The 15,877-nt window shown below is 31.9% G+C and overlaps 1 protein-coding gene across 4 annotated transcripts in view; it reads left to right on the forward strand.

The window, feature by feature from the left end:
- Nucleotides 1–15,877, forward strand: part of LOC107455153 (protein trachealess) — a 370,741-nt gene that overhangs the window by 161,767 nt on the left and 193,097 nt on the right. The window lies entirely within an intron of this gene.

A 15,877-nucleotide genomic window follows, 5' to 3' on the forward strand; every position in this document is an offset into this window, starting at 1 on the left:
AGAGCACACATACACACACTAATATAACATTACTGTTATGTATTTCATGAGCCCCACGTTTTTCGTTTTTCAATTTTTTTTTTAATTATTATTCTCCACTACAAAAACGTGGTTTCCAAAAATGTTATTTTTAATTTTGATTTTTTTTCTTTAATTTCTTCTGAAAAACGCATTCAAACACTTTAAAGTAAAAAAAATTTTTTTGGTAATATATAAACATGATCTCTCTTTATAACACTTTAAAGCCTCAGAAAAATCGATCGAATTTTGACCCATAATATTGGTACCTTAAATCATGAAGTGGTGTTGATTTAATTCGCTGCAAATTTTCTGCCTATCTTGCAGCAGCATGGGGTACTACTAACAAGACTATCACGGGCTGACGCGAGGTCTACAACGAGCGTGTTAATAAGGTTTATAGATTGAACTCCGTTTGAACGATAATATCGTATCGTTCTCGAGATGGACTATTGACAACGCTAACGTATTATGAGATTTCCAAACCTATCTTTTCTAGCAATCTCGGCTTGAACATAGGATTTTTACATTAACACCCGTATGGGCACAATTATTAATTTTCTCTTTCATTGTACTTGCACGGAGAAAAAAATTCCGGTAAAATTACCATACTGTATGTTAATGGTAATATCTGATAAAGAAAAGTCATAATTCTGGTTAATAAAACCAAAAAATAATTTTATTTAAACCATTTATTTGGTAATTTTGGCCATTTTCAAGAAACTGTTTGTTAGAAATTCTGGTTTTCAAAATTAAAGTTCTTATTGTCGCATTTGTAAGTAAGAAAAAAAAAATAAAAAAAAAGAAAATATACATTTAACCGGCTAAAAGGTTCTTATGATATTCTCTAAGGTATGATAAAATTACCAAATTTTACCACATTTACCAAATTGTATCACATATTTTATGTTAATATTACTAAAATCATTACCACAGCTCTTCCGAGCTTTTGGTATTCCCATAAACGGTAAATTTTACCGTGCTTTTTTCTCTTTAATTTTTCCCATTCTAACTAAACATTTTAATCAATATTTTAATTTTCAATCTAACTTTCATTAGCATTTATTAATTTATTTATTATGAAACCATATTAATTTATTATAAAGCCATATTTTATGTTAATATTACCAAAGCTCTTTCGAGCTTTTGGTGTTCCCATAGGCGGTGAATCTTACCTTACTTTTTTTTCTCTTCTTTCCTTTTTACCATACTGACTAAACATTATAATTAATATTTAAATTTTTAATCTAAATTCGTTTGCCTTTATTAAGTTATTTATGCTGGCAAAAACACTATTTATCACCCGCAGTTTTTAATTTTTAAATTATAACTGATCTATCATCGATGGCTATGGTTTTAAATCTAAACTGAGAGCGTATTTTATTTTATCTTAAAGAAAGAAACGAGTGCGACTTTTTTGTAAGCGATCGGAAGCGTTTGGAAGCAGTTGAAAAACATCACGTCACTTTTCCTCAAACCGCACCTTCATTGCGCGAAATGGGTGAGAGACAAAACTTTAAGCGGCAATTATGCGAATTGGTTTCTTTCTTTTATTTTGCTTGTTGCACTATTATTCTCAAAAGATAAGCACTCTCTACTACACCCCTCCCATATAAACGCATGGGCTTAGGGCAAGCTATAACAATACTTTTCTCCATGCTCCCTTTATTTATACCGAAGTCCCACTTCATAAATCGTTCCGACCTAGGCCCGACATAATAGCGCTACTGAATACGACGATTTGTGGGGGATATTCTAGAATGTTTTATATGTTCTAAAGAATCACGTGAAATATTTTGTGCTACAGTAGAGTGCAGCTTTTTTTTTAAGGAACTAATACTTGGCATGTTAAATACTAAATTTTCATCAAAATAAAGGAATAGGGTGCCCAATAATGTATCACACAGCATTCGTATTGTAACGGATGCATTAAACGAAATTCTATTACTATCTAATAGTTTTTAAACTAAAATTTTCTGAAGCATCAGAAACTTGGAATAACTCTCAAAATTTTGTGTGTGGTGAGTATTGATTGACACACTTCACGATAAAAATTCAGTGATGCATCTTCAATAACAGTTCGGGTAAAATTCTTAACAAGAAGGGAAATATTTCGTTGGTCTTCACTGTTAAGAGGGTTAAAATGGCCGAGGTCTACAGAGAAGGAAATTTTAGGAAAAGTTATTTTGCATATTCTGAAAACGCACGGATAAGAAATACTATTGTTTTCACCCAGATGGTGCTCCTCCGCATATTGGGAAAATTATCCGATATTTCGAACAGAAAATTTACTTGATTTTTTGACAGAAAATGAATAGCTCAAAAGTTTTTTTAAAAAATCTTTATCTCTAGGATTATTTTGCAAGAAGTACATGACATCAGAATTGGTGTAAAATTTGCAAATTTTGATTGTTATCGAACGGATATAGAAATAAATTTCTCTGGATGCTGTGCGCTATGAAAAAAAATATTAAAACTTGTAAAAAAAACCCCAAATAAATACTTATTTTAACTAATTTATTGTAGTAATTTCGTACATTATGATTTTTCTTCAGCAAATAAAACAGCAATACTCTTAGCTGCACCTCTGCATTTTCTGTATTTGAAACTGGTGTAAGAACTTGCTGGACACCCTGTGTCTATCTAAATAAAACTGAAAAAATATCTTGGAGAAAACTAATTTAATCGGTTTAGACACCCTAGTATATTTTATATATATATATATATATATATATTCTTATTTCTTCTTAAGGAACGAATAATCTCTTAATTTATCGAAGTATGTCGCAAAGTCTACGATTCCAGTAAGTCTACGAAACTATAACCATTTTTTAATAATTCTATGATATATATCGTAAAAGATAGCACGAGTTAAATTTCTGTCAGACGCGTTTAACTTTTAAGAACTTTTATATTGTTTTGAAAGCATATTTGTATAATTTGACAGCGAAATAAAACAGAACTATATGCAGTCGGGGATAATTATTTAAATTTTAAACCGTAATAATCTTTTCTTTACTTGCAAAGGAGTATAGTGAATAGCAGGTAATAGGAAATAATATGCAATAGGTAGTAAGTTGTAGAAAAAGTAAATAGCAAAAATCAAGCAAATATGGGAATTATTATTCCAGAAGTAACAGATTGCAGGAAAAGTTATCAGTGAAAAGCAGGCGAAGGAAAATAGTTATTGGAAAATGTATTATTTATATTCGTATAATGACTAACATTACTGTGTGAGCAATGATTGAAAACATGAACAATATGTAATAGTAAAAAATGATTGAAAGATTCAACCAACGAATTGCTGAAGAAGTTATTATTAAAAAGATGGAAAATGGCAAGTTGTAAGCAAATGCAATGCGTATCGTGTTGCCAAAAGTGATCAAGCCGATAATTGCAAAAAATCAGGTAATATGCCGCTTATTTATACTCCTGTAACCGTTTTGAGAAAAAAGAAGCTCTAGTCAATATACGTAGATTACCATACGCCTAATCTCTTACGATTAACTCTTCTTTGACTTGATCGCGTTTAGGATTGCACCAACCATAAATCGTTAGCAGAAGACATATTATTTATGCCACAATATTCATTAAACTTACTATCTCATGACGTTTGATTTACAATCTAATTTTCGACAAGTAAGCCCAACGTCACTTATAGCCCGTGGTCAAATTATTTGACGCAGAATAAGATTCTGAGTAAAATCTTAATTATCAGGTACAGTTTTATTGTATATACATATTGTATATACATTGTAGTACATCTATACAGTTTTATTGTTTTTACCCGACTGAAACCGGTTTGCACTTGTTTACGTTCGTGTATCAACACTGGTTAACATTGTAATGCAATACTTTAAAAATAAATACAAACAGAAAGTACATAAAAAATCTCCTGACTAAAAATCCATTACATGTATGTATGTATTGCACATAAACTCGAGCAAAACATCCAATTATTAAAGCACTACAGAGCGACAAATGATTCCGTCTGATTTTTGTAATATACTAATATACTAATACTTATTATAATATACTAATATACTAATACTTATTATAATATACTAATATACTAATATACCTGATATAATGTCTAATTTATCCAATCGCCGAATATATATTATATATCGCATAATTTTACCAATTGATATTCGAACGTAAATAAGTGCAAACCACGTAAAAGCAATAAAGCTGTATAGTATCACCTGATAGTTAAGACTTCACATAGAATCTTATAGTGCGCCTAATAATTTAATCAGGGACTGTAATTGGAAGTGAAACGAAGTCAGGTGACGTCACCATATCGAATCGAAAGCATTCATTCCAGATTGATACTCATATCGAAGAAGGCATCATCAATTACGGTGTTAGAGCCATGGTTCGGAGATTGTTGTCGTTGAGAATAGCATTTAAATCGCCGTATATGAACGATGGATTCTTTCCTCAACATCGTCACTTCATATTTTCCGCCAGAACCCCCCTTTCCTTTCCCCCTAAAACACATCTTTGGCTTTAATATGAAGGTGGAAAAAAAAGGGGGGGATCGTACTGTCTTTCGACATCCCCGGGGAGATATTAAACATATTGGTGGGGGTGTCTGATGCCCGACATGCCCGGGAGTTAATGGAGTTATTGGAAGGTTTTGACAGCTCCGTTATTCGCTTTTATCCTAGAGAAAAAAAAATCATCATTTTGACCTGACACTTTTACCTTCAAAAAACTCCCTCGAGTCTTTTTCGTTTTATTTATCTTTTTAACTCATATTCTGGAATGGAACAGATAATAGAAAAAAAAAACTCTTTGTAAAAGAACATCTCAATTGATCGTAATTTAATTAGAGGTGTTTGTTTTAATTATTTAGTTAAAAGACCTTAATGAAACACCTAATTACTTTTACCTTCGGTATCATTATGCAATCTTTAATTAAAGATTTCACAAGGAATGAAAGTGACAACTTAAGTAAACACGGAGAAATATGTTTTAGGAGTGTTACACATAACAGTTTTACTGTATGTTGAACAGTAATATCGTGGAAATTTGCTGCAATTAAGTATTGTGCACAAATTGAGCCCTATTATTGTTTAAATCAATCACTATTGAATTTAATTATTTGATACTACAGTTCATCTTGAATAAAAACATGGTTCAATTTGAGACCTTATTAAAGTTGCAGGAATGTGCATCATATTATTGTCCAAGAGACCCACAATATAGTTCAAACCCGATCCAAAAAGAAAAAAAAAATAGGAATTGCAATCCAATTTATGCATGCAATCCTCCTTTAATCCAAAAATGTTTGATTTCTTTAATAGCAAACGCAATGTAACGTTTCAAATTATGAACTGGAAATGATTAAAGGAAAAACAGAAAATATTACAGACTATATATAAATGTATGGTGAATGCTTTAAATGACGAATCTGAATTAGAGCTGGGAAATTCGCGATTATAAATATAAAAAAAAAATTGTTACATCTGTGGGTATAGTGAATAGTTATCGACAATGTCAACCTTCATCTATGAAAAGGTACCTCCCCATAGAATCGAGTTAACATGTCTTATATACTAGTCAATTGGAATTATATTTTTGTAGTGGTAGATACACCACACATCTGTATTATTAAGATTTATAAATTTATAGCGATTGATTTAAATGAGGAATTTATTTCGTGTATAATGCCTGATTTGTCTGTATCTGTATCAGTTAATATTAATTTCGCCATATGCCTTTAATTTAGTAAAGCAACACTATGAAGTTGTTTTTTTTTTCTTCTTCATATTCTGTGCTATTACTTTATGCCCAATTACAGAATTGGTACATACAGTTCATTTTGTCAACTATACACTTGTTGATTTCAAACTTTTCGTTTTTGTACGAAATGTATCAGATTTAAAATCGTCTCTCTGGGTACACAAAGACATAAAAAAAAAAGTAACCGACAATCTTAAGGGGTTCCCAAGGGGAACTTGCCAAAACAAACACCTTCAAACTTGGAATCAAAAACTAAAGAGCGAATTAGTCAAAATCTTCACTTCCTAGTCAAAATAGAGAATTCACTAAAGGCTAATATTAAACGATAAATAAATTGCATTATTGAAAACGTTATAACAAGTGCCAATTAAGAAATCCTCAACTGCAGCACGAGTTTTGCATCAACGAAGAGTGAAGTGTGAAATATTCCCGCAACTTCACTGATGTTTTTGTAATTTTATTTTATAACCGTCGTTGAACAGCAGACCCGATTTTTGGGTGTACGACCACTAATGTTTAACTCCGTAGCCTTGTCACTCTGAACCCAATGCAGAAGACAAGGGAACTTCTGGATCAAGTATGCCTTCGTGGAGGACTATTTGATAGAACTAACCCGCACTTGCGTTAGATGGAGAGGAAGACCACGAGAACCTCCCACGGTCAGGCTAACGGCAAGGGGACTCTAACCCATGATCCTTCTTCCACTGAGAATATTTTACGTCGGCACTGTGGTCGTTACAAGCCGGATGCGGAATTCGCATCGAGCAGTCTTCGCTGGGATTCGAACCCCGGTTCACCTCATTGGAAAGGGAAAGCTCTATCCCCTGAGTCATCTCTAATGTTTGCGGTTTTGACGCTAAAGCTGGTGGATATATCTTTAGATAGCTCAACAGTCATTCTCTTTAGAAGTTGAATAAAATCCAAGCAGTGCATAAAGTGGGACTTGGAAGTCAAGAGACAGCTCACCAATTAATATGTTTTGCAGGTCAACATCCCTGTAATATCTCCAATAAAGCACCTACTCACGGTTCGGCCTTTACTTTCCAATGACACATTGTGTTCCACGCCATAGTCACGAATACACACACAACTTCGAGTGTCTGAATAATTTAAGAATAAATAATTTAAGAATAAATATTTTAAGTTGCATGCTGCCCCTTTTTGATCCACAATGGGAAATCTTTTACAATCATATGACAGCAGAGCCGTTTTTTGGACCTTTGACAAAATCTTTATTTTTTAATCTTGATTTCATCATCCATAAACACGACAAAGAAATAATAATTGTAGAGCTTAGTGAAAAATGAAAGAATGCTCCCAGTGATATTCTAAAAAAGGAGAAAATGTTAGGTTTAAAATATGTTATTGTATGCGTAATAGAAATTAATTTACTAACAATATTATATACATTTATCTAACAGATCATTATATAAGGTGGTCCTCTTTTTTTTTCTTAGACTTTCTGGGAAATTATGAACTTATCGTCTCGATCTGTCTCAAACTATAGACTATTTCAGGGATTAGATACTACAACAAATCAGGCGACTCTGTTTAAATATGTTTTGTAAGCAATTTTTCGACATGTTTACTTGTTTTCTAAAACTGATATTCATTAAATTTACTGAACTATAACTTATCCCTTCAGTTATTGTCAGCAATATGAAAGAAATTCAATCATACCAAGTAAGTAAACATAGCCACAATTTACATCATAAGTTTATTTGCAAATCCATTTTTCTTTTGTATATATATATATATATATATATATATATATATATATATATATATATATATATATATATATATATATATATATATATATATATATATATATATCAATCAACAAATCCCTTCAGCAGTGCAGTAAGAACGACACTTTAAAACCCTCTTGTTACACTCAATTTGCGCTTTTGTTTTCATCTTTTGTTTTCATATTTTGTAATCTGGCAATCTTTCATTCTTGAAATATTTTCTGTCCTTGTAAGTTGATCTGATTTTGCTACTCGCTTTATAGTCCCTTTTAAATGTTATTTTTTTATTTTATTTCCTGTTTTTACATGCTATTTTTACTTTTTGTGATCTTTTTTATTTGTTGTTGATTTTATAAAAAAATTTTTGAGTGCTCCTCACACTATTGTATTAATATATTTTGCTATGGCTTTATTGATACAATATCAGAAAGCACTCTGTTTTGCGGATATAATCGTGTGGGCTGAAGAAAAGATTATATCTTTTTTTTTCCCGGTTTTATTTTTCCGATTTTTTAAATAAAATTTCATCTTTTTTATTTGTATTTTTTTTTTTATTATGAATATTATATAAACTGTTATTGTTATTTTTTACTTATTATTCCCCCCCCCCTTTTTTTTCATGTGTCTATTATTTTTGTTTGTTTTATTCTTCATTTTGAACTTATATATATATATATATATATATATATATATATATATATATATATATATATATATATAAAGAACGATAGGAAAACACTGTAAGAATGATGAAACATGATGAACAAGCTGACAACAAAAACGAAATGTCCTTTTCAACAATTGATTGTACTTCTTCAGTGAACTCATTTCTTTGGAGGGTATTCCTCACGTGATGAGTGTGACGTGTTTCCCATTTTCAACTACCCATACACACTCTAAAAACAAAATTGGAATGGAGAGAAGGCCAAAGTCATAACGATCGAGTGCACGTTTCATCCAATTTTTACCTTCTCTCTCTATTTTTTTTAAGCATTACTTTGTTTCAGAGGAAAAACGAAGGATCAGAACAGAAAGTAAATGAGTTCCTTTGGCGTGTGTTTTTCGCGGACAACGTGATCTCATTTTCCTTCCACGCCATGCCCGTGTGACGTCATGCCATGGCTCGCACGTCGCGAAGAGAGCCCGAGCATACAAAATAATTTTTCACTCTCTTTTTCATCGGATGTTCAGCAAAGCTCGGAAAATTGTGTGTGTGCTCGGCTTCCCCGACTGAGGAGTCACGTGTTGATTGAGCACGTGAGAGCACGTTGTCAGAGAAAAGCACGTGCACTGATCTGGTTAAGGACGTCTCGGAAGACGCAGAATTAAGTGTGTTGAGTTTAGGCCATGTGGTTTTGGGAAATCAATGAGTCTGGTGAAGCTGTACCTGAAGTAGCAATTTGATTTGTCTTCTGGATTTAAGTCTAAAAGTAAAGCTTAGAACACAAAAGCTAAATTTTTCTAGGGTTTAATTTTTCTCAAGACTACCGAAGAGTTCTCAAAAAACAAAGGCTAATTTACGCAATTACTTAGTGCGAGCCGTGATGGCTCAGGGGATAGAGCGTTCATTTTCCAATGAGGTAAACCGGGTTCGAATCCCAGCGGTGGCTGGTCGATACGAATTCCGCATTCGGCTCGCACCGACCACAGTGCTGACGTAAAATATCCTCAATGGTAGACGGATAAAGGAGGTTCTTATGATTTTCCTTTCCATGTAAGGCAAATGCGGGTTAGTTCCATCAAAAAGTCCTGCACGAAGACAAATTTCTCCTAATACTTGATGCAGGGGTTCCCTTGTCTTCTGGATTGGGTTCAAAATTAGAAGGCTACGGCGTTGAACATTAGTAGTCGTAAACGTAAAATTGGGTCGGATGTTCAACGATGGTTGTAAAATAAAATTACTAAGTGCAGTGTAAGAAAAAAGTGCAGGGAAAAAAAACGGCAGCGTTTTTATAACTGTTTCGGAGTTGAGTGATTTAAGGTGAGGAAATGCGAAAAACTGGAGTTAACCTCTTCCGGATGAGGATAAACGGATTTTTCTTTTTTTGTAGAAGATAAGATTACCCATGAAAAGGAGTAAAAATGGTAGAGATTGATATCATCACCTATAGAATTTCATGTTAGTTTTGATATCATCGCATTAAAAAACGGTTTGTCGGTAGAATAGGGCTCCACTTGGATAGGGCACTGCACCAAGAAGCTTTTATTGTTTATCAAAGTTTCCATTTTCTAATTATTTCTCGATTACTTATTATTAGGAAAATCTCATGAACCAAATGAAACCTGAACTTATGCAATTGAAGGTGACATGTTTTAGTTAAAAATAAACTTGAAATTGAAGAAATAGAATTTGAGAATTCTTAAAAGGAAATGGTACATTCTTAAATTTTTTTTTATATTGATATTTAAAATTTTTTAATTCAGCTAGCACATTCGTCTCAGTCTTGTGCATGCTCACTCATTTTTTAACTTAGATTTATTAAATTTTATTAGAAAATTCGTGGTAAAAGTTTACAATTGGATACCCTTCTTATTTTGGAGTTATTTTATATTCTTACAGAAAAAGAAAGAAAATTATTTTAAAATGCGATACTATACTAGAAAGATATCCTGATAAATGTGATAAGAGAGTATAAGATTTCATATAGAGTAAGAGCTTTAAAATACAGGTCTTAAAACAGGGAAAATTTTAGTCTACACTCTAACCAGATGATGAAAAACTTCCTGATTTTTAAGCAAATATCATCTTTATCTGGATTTTGAATTAAACATTCATACATAATAAGTAACAGTTCAATAATAAATAACAGTTTATAATAAATAACAGTTCAATATGTGAATATGAAGGACTTGTTCTACGGTTTGCCTGGAATTATTAGTCAGCTTAAAAAAAAATTGTAGTGTGCAAAAAAAAAAAAACCCAACCTAGATGGCAAAATAAGGTTTATTTTCACACAACAAAAACCTTTTAATGTAAATCTAAAAAGGTTTGTAATATGGTTTACGTGTAAATCTAACGTTAAAACGAGATCTGTGGCAATCTGTTGAATTCTGCGCACATTACCCTGATCCAAAACCTTGGAAAACAACTTTTTACATTAAAATCTTAAATAGTGATTGACAGGGGGTTTTCAAGTGTGAAAAAATTCTTTTCATAAATGCTAGTCTAGCGCTGAAAATAATCTTAAATATATGTAATTATAAGGTTTAAGTCTTGTATGCTCAGCTAAAGTCCACCTTGTCATGAAGTTTTAATGGACATGTGACGTCAGTTTATACGTCATTATGGACCTAAGTGACGACATCTTTTATAAAAAGCTTTAAAAAATAATTTTTAATCCTTTTAGAAGGAAAGGTTTGAAACTTTTTGAAACCACTCATTTTGGACGACATATTTACACACACATTTGTAAATTTTAAATGTAAATATCTATTCTCTGGTGGTTGAAGCAGACAAACCTCAATTTTGTCATTGAACATTTTGTGTGCTACTATGTAAGTTTTAATACCAACCATTTTAAAGTTTTATATCTTAACAATTGGATATCTGTTGCACATTAATTGCTTAATACATGGGTGCACATTAAAGTCATTATAGCCCGAATTTTTTAATATGCAATTAAGTATTTTTTTAAAATCTACTTCTTATTTTAATTTGTAATTCACTACTTTTGTTTTGTACAACATGGTAAAAATCTGACAGTAATATTTAATGTTCCTTCAAGCATAAAAGAGTCCTACATAAAATTTTGATAAGGTTGCGGCCCGCCATTTGATTTGTGTTTTTAATTGTGGCCCCCGGCCTCATGTAAGTTAGAAACGCCTGATCTATAACAAACGCGAGCATGCGCAGTTGATTCAAATCTTAAGTACGGGATCGTATGGAAGTAAACGTAAAATTGCGAAATCTCCCTATTATAATTTGTCCTTCTCGATATCTTTGAGCTATCAGATTAAGCCAAACAAGTTTATAGTAGTTCATCACATCAAAATAAAAATTATAAGTTTTCAATGTCATTCAACATGATGCTGTAGTCAACTTATAATAACTAGAATTTGCCTCAATCAAGCGATTTTTTTCGACCCTTACCCCTTTTGAGGGGCCTTAAAAACCTCTTTTCACGGTATCTGCACTGTACTGATGCAGTTTTATAAATGTACCGTATATTTAAATACAATGCATTGTACATGTAGTAGTATATTTGGTACCGATTAAAACTTCCGCAATAGTGCCTATTTTTCTGTAATGCATCATTGGCGTCAATAATAGCTTGACTATTTTTTACGCTTCTCTTAAACGAATTAGTATCATTTCTCCATTAATATTACTTTATAGTACAGAGTTTATTCTTTTTTATTTCACTTCTGAACTGTTACCATAATTAATTAAGCACCATTTGCTACAAAAATGGTATGGCATTTTTTTTAAAACATTTTTTTAATACGAATTAAGAATAGTTCTCCGCTAATTCTGCTTATTAGAACATTTTATTTTATAACCGTCGTGGAACAGCCGACCCAATTTCATGGGTTTACGACTACTAATGTTCAACTCCGTAGCCTTGTAATTTTGAACCAATCCAGAAGACAAGGAAACTCCTGAATCAGTATCCCCAGAGGTATTGATTTGTTGTGGGAACATGGAGGACTTGAAATGGAGTATAGAACAAAAAAATGCTAGCATTGAAAAAAAGTGCTAATTATTTCAATAACACCTTTGGATAATAAATCGAACTAGCAACTTTTTGAAAATTGAACTGTGCACTTATTTGCCATTACTAATTACGCGAAAGAGTTTTTCCCCCCATAACGGAACGAACTTTAACTGTTTCATACGTTAAAGGAATACACAGATCTGAAATAGTATAACCAATACATTTAAGAGAAGAAAATAAACTTTAAAAAATTAATTTAGCCCACTGTCACTGTTCAAGAACTAAAAGACAGCGTAACCAAATAAATGAGTGTTTACAGTAAAAAGTTAAAATCACTCTTCACATTTGACATGTTTAATTGGTAATTAAAATGAACTTTAGTTTGTCAACCAGTTTTATTTAACTTTTTCAAGCCTAGACTGAGGATTTTTGCTATTGGAAACTTTTTTCTTCTTAATTTTGATATCCAGGAGTTGAGAAACTGATCTAAGCCTTCAATGTGTTCACTCAAATATATAATTTATAAACGTTTGGGACAACTGTTCGCTGTTGGTATCCAACCTTTAATCTTCTTCTTATGTCTTACAAGGGCTCTGCGTTGGCGACATCTTTTTTAAGTTCTCACACACAAGCATTAACCCTCATGACTAATTATAAGTTTTAGTACCGCTATTCATTGTCAAAAAAGTATAGTGATATTTTCCCAATTAATCTTATTTCTACATTGTTGTCAGTATTTTTGTCTCTCCTCCTATTTATACAAAGCTGGATTTAAATACATGAGTTTCCAATTGAGCTAGCAACAAACGCTCGAAATGCGAAACGACCCGAAAAGAAATGAGAATACAGTTTGTGGGGTTACCGAGGGAAAGGAACTCATGAGTAGTTTATATGAAATTAATTAGGATGGTCATAAAGCACCATGCCTCACTGAGTTCATTAAGTTAAGATACGTAAACTAAGGTGGGAAAAAAATCACGTCTGAATTCTTTTTCAAATTTGAAGCCTGATTTTTGAGGATGAACATTATGAGCACAGCTTACGAGACACAAACTAAGATACGATACGCAAAATTAGGGGAAAAAAATATACATGCGAATTTCTTATTACAGATTTGAAGCTTACATTTTGAGGATGGACAATATGAGCACAGCTTACGATACACAAACTAAGATACGATACGCTAACTCAGGGAAATAAAATGACTTCCGAATTTCTTATTACAGATTTGAAGCTTACATTTTGAGGATGAACATTATGAGCACAGCTTACGATACACAAACTAAGATACGATACGCTAACTCAGGGAAATAAAATGACTTCCGAATTTCTTATTACAGATTTGAAGCTTACATTTTGAGGATGGACAATATGAGCACAGCTTACGATACACAAACTAAGATACGATACGCTAACTCAGGGAAATAAAATGACTTCCGAATTTCTTATTACAGATTTGAAGCTTACATTTTGAGGATGGAAAATATGAGCACAGCTTACGATACACAAACTAAGATACGATACGCTAACTCAGGGAAATAAAATGACTTCCGAATTTCTTATTACAGATTTGAAGCTTACATTTTGAGGATGGACAATATGAGCACAGCTTACGATACACAAACTAAGATACGATACGCTAACTCAGGGAAATAAAATGATTTCCGAATTTCTTATTACAGATTTGATGCTTAAATTTTGAGGATGAACATTCTGAGCATAGCTTACGATACACAAACTAAGATACGATATGCTAACTCAGGGAAATAAAATGACTTCCGAATTTCTTATTACAGATTTGAAGCTTACATTTTGAGGATGAACATTATGAGCACAGCTTACGATACACAAACTAAGATACGATACGCTAACTCAGGGAAATAAAATGACTTCCGAATTTCTTATTACAGATTTGAAGCTTACATTTTGAGGATGAACATTATGAGCACAGCTTACGATACACAAACTAAGATACGATACGCTAACTCAGGGAAATAAAATGACTTCCGAATTTCTTATTACAGATTTGAAGCTTACATTTTGAGGATGGACAATATGAGCACAGCTTACGATACACAAACTAAGATACGATACGCTAACTCTGGAAGAAGAAAAAAAACACTTCCGAATTCCTTGTTACAGATTTGAAGTTTAATTTTTTGAGGATGGGAAATAAGAGCACAGCTTAAGAGTATAAACTGATTTATGTGTTTTAGAACAAGCTAAAATCCAGACATTTGCAACGTTCATGTAAATGCCTTTTATGCTTAAAATATGTTTCCCAAAAAATAATTTCGAAATTGTATTGAAGTAATAATTTAAGTTACGAGTACAAATCGATTTATATAATACACGATCGACAACAAATTAGAAACGGTACTCCATGATATTATTAGGTACTACAATAATCATAGGCAGTTATCCTTTTCCATTAGATTACTTACAAAAACCTTAAAGATGTATTTATGAAGGGCAGGATGGAGGCCTACAGCGATGCTAAAATACCCTATAATTATGATGTTGAAGAGAAACCATTTCAACGGCTAAACTGTTCTTGGCCGCGGGCCTTCAACCTATCCGGAACCGCATTACCATCATCTCAGTTAAAACGTTACAAACCGTATGTTGTCGTCAGGGGTTTTTTACAAATTGCAGTATTAGCAAAAATAACAATAGGCTTCGGAAAATACCTAATGCAAAATTGGTATTGAAAAACAGTACTTAACAGTGAAAAACTACAATTTTTTTTACACAAGAGTGGGTTTTGAATTTATGAATTTCCTTAATAGTGTGGTCAAGCTTAGGCTCAAAAACGTTCAAAAGGGATAAATTTAATTTGAAGATTAAGAGGAACGAACGGTTTTCACTATGTTTTCACGATGTTTTCACAATGTTTTCTATGGTTTTCACGTTCATTTTTCACGAAATACGACTATAACGCCATCTGTTGCATGTTGAAGATTTTTCCACGTTATTGGTTTGACAAGCCAATAAAGTGGAAAATTGGTTCACTCCGAGAATTATTATACAGTGAAGATGGGCCGAGCTATGGAAAAACAGTTCCTCTTCACGAGCTTCAATCGTTTTTTCTTAGAATCAGCTTTCATGAACATAAACCGTTCTTCCACTTTGACCTTCATTTGTGATAAATTATAATTTAAACATTTCTAACAGTATTTATTTGAGAAATATTTTTGTTCATAAATATTGTTTCTCAAAATTTTCACCGAATCCTCGAAAAATATTATTATTAATTGACTAATTTTTTCAATTCATAAATGCACAATTAGAGATAAAGGCATTTTATATAAAATTATATTTTAAAACTATAACAGTTGAATAAATAAACTTTTCAAAATATATTTGTACAAAATATTGAGCTTTTATAAAACCATTGTAAGAAAAGGGCTAGATGTCAATATCTAGCTTGCATACTCCCAAATTTATAACTTTCTTATCATAGAAGAAAATTTTACGTATTATTTTGGAACTAAGAAACTATTATAAATGAAGCGTAAGATTTATTTGCATAGTTTTTTTTATAAACTTTTAAAATGAAAAAATAAATTTGGTTTTGAAATTTATGCACTTTTTCAATAGTTCAATCAAGCTTAGGCTCAAAAATATTCAATTGTGGTAAATTAAATTTGTGATAATTCATAATTATAAATATTTCTTGCAATATTCCTTTGCGTAATATTT

Source organism: Parasteatoda tepidariorum, chromosome 8 (genome assembly GCF_982258835.1).
Source record: "Parasteatoda tepidariorum strain Cologne lab strain chromosome 8, Ptep-v5.0, whole genome shotgun sequence".
NCBI lineage: Eukaryota > Metazoa > Arthropoda > Arachnida > Araneae > Theridiidae > Parasteatoda > Parasteatoda tepidariorum.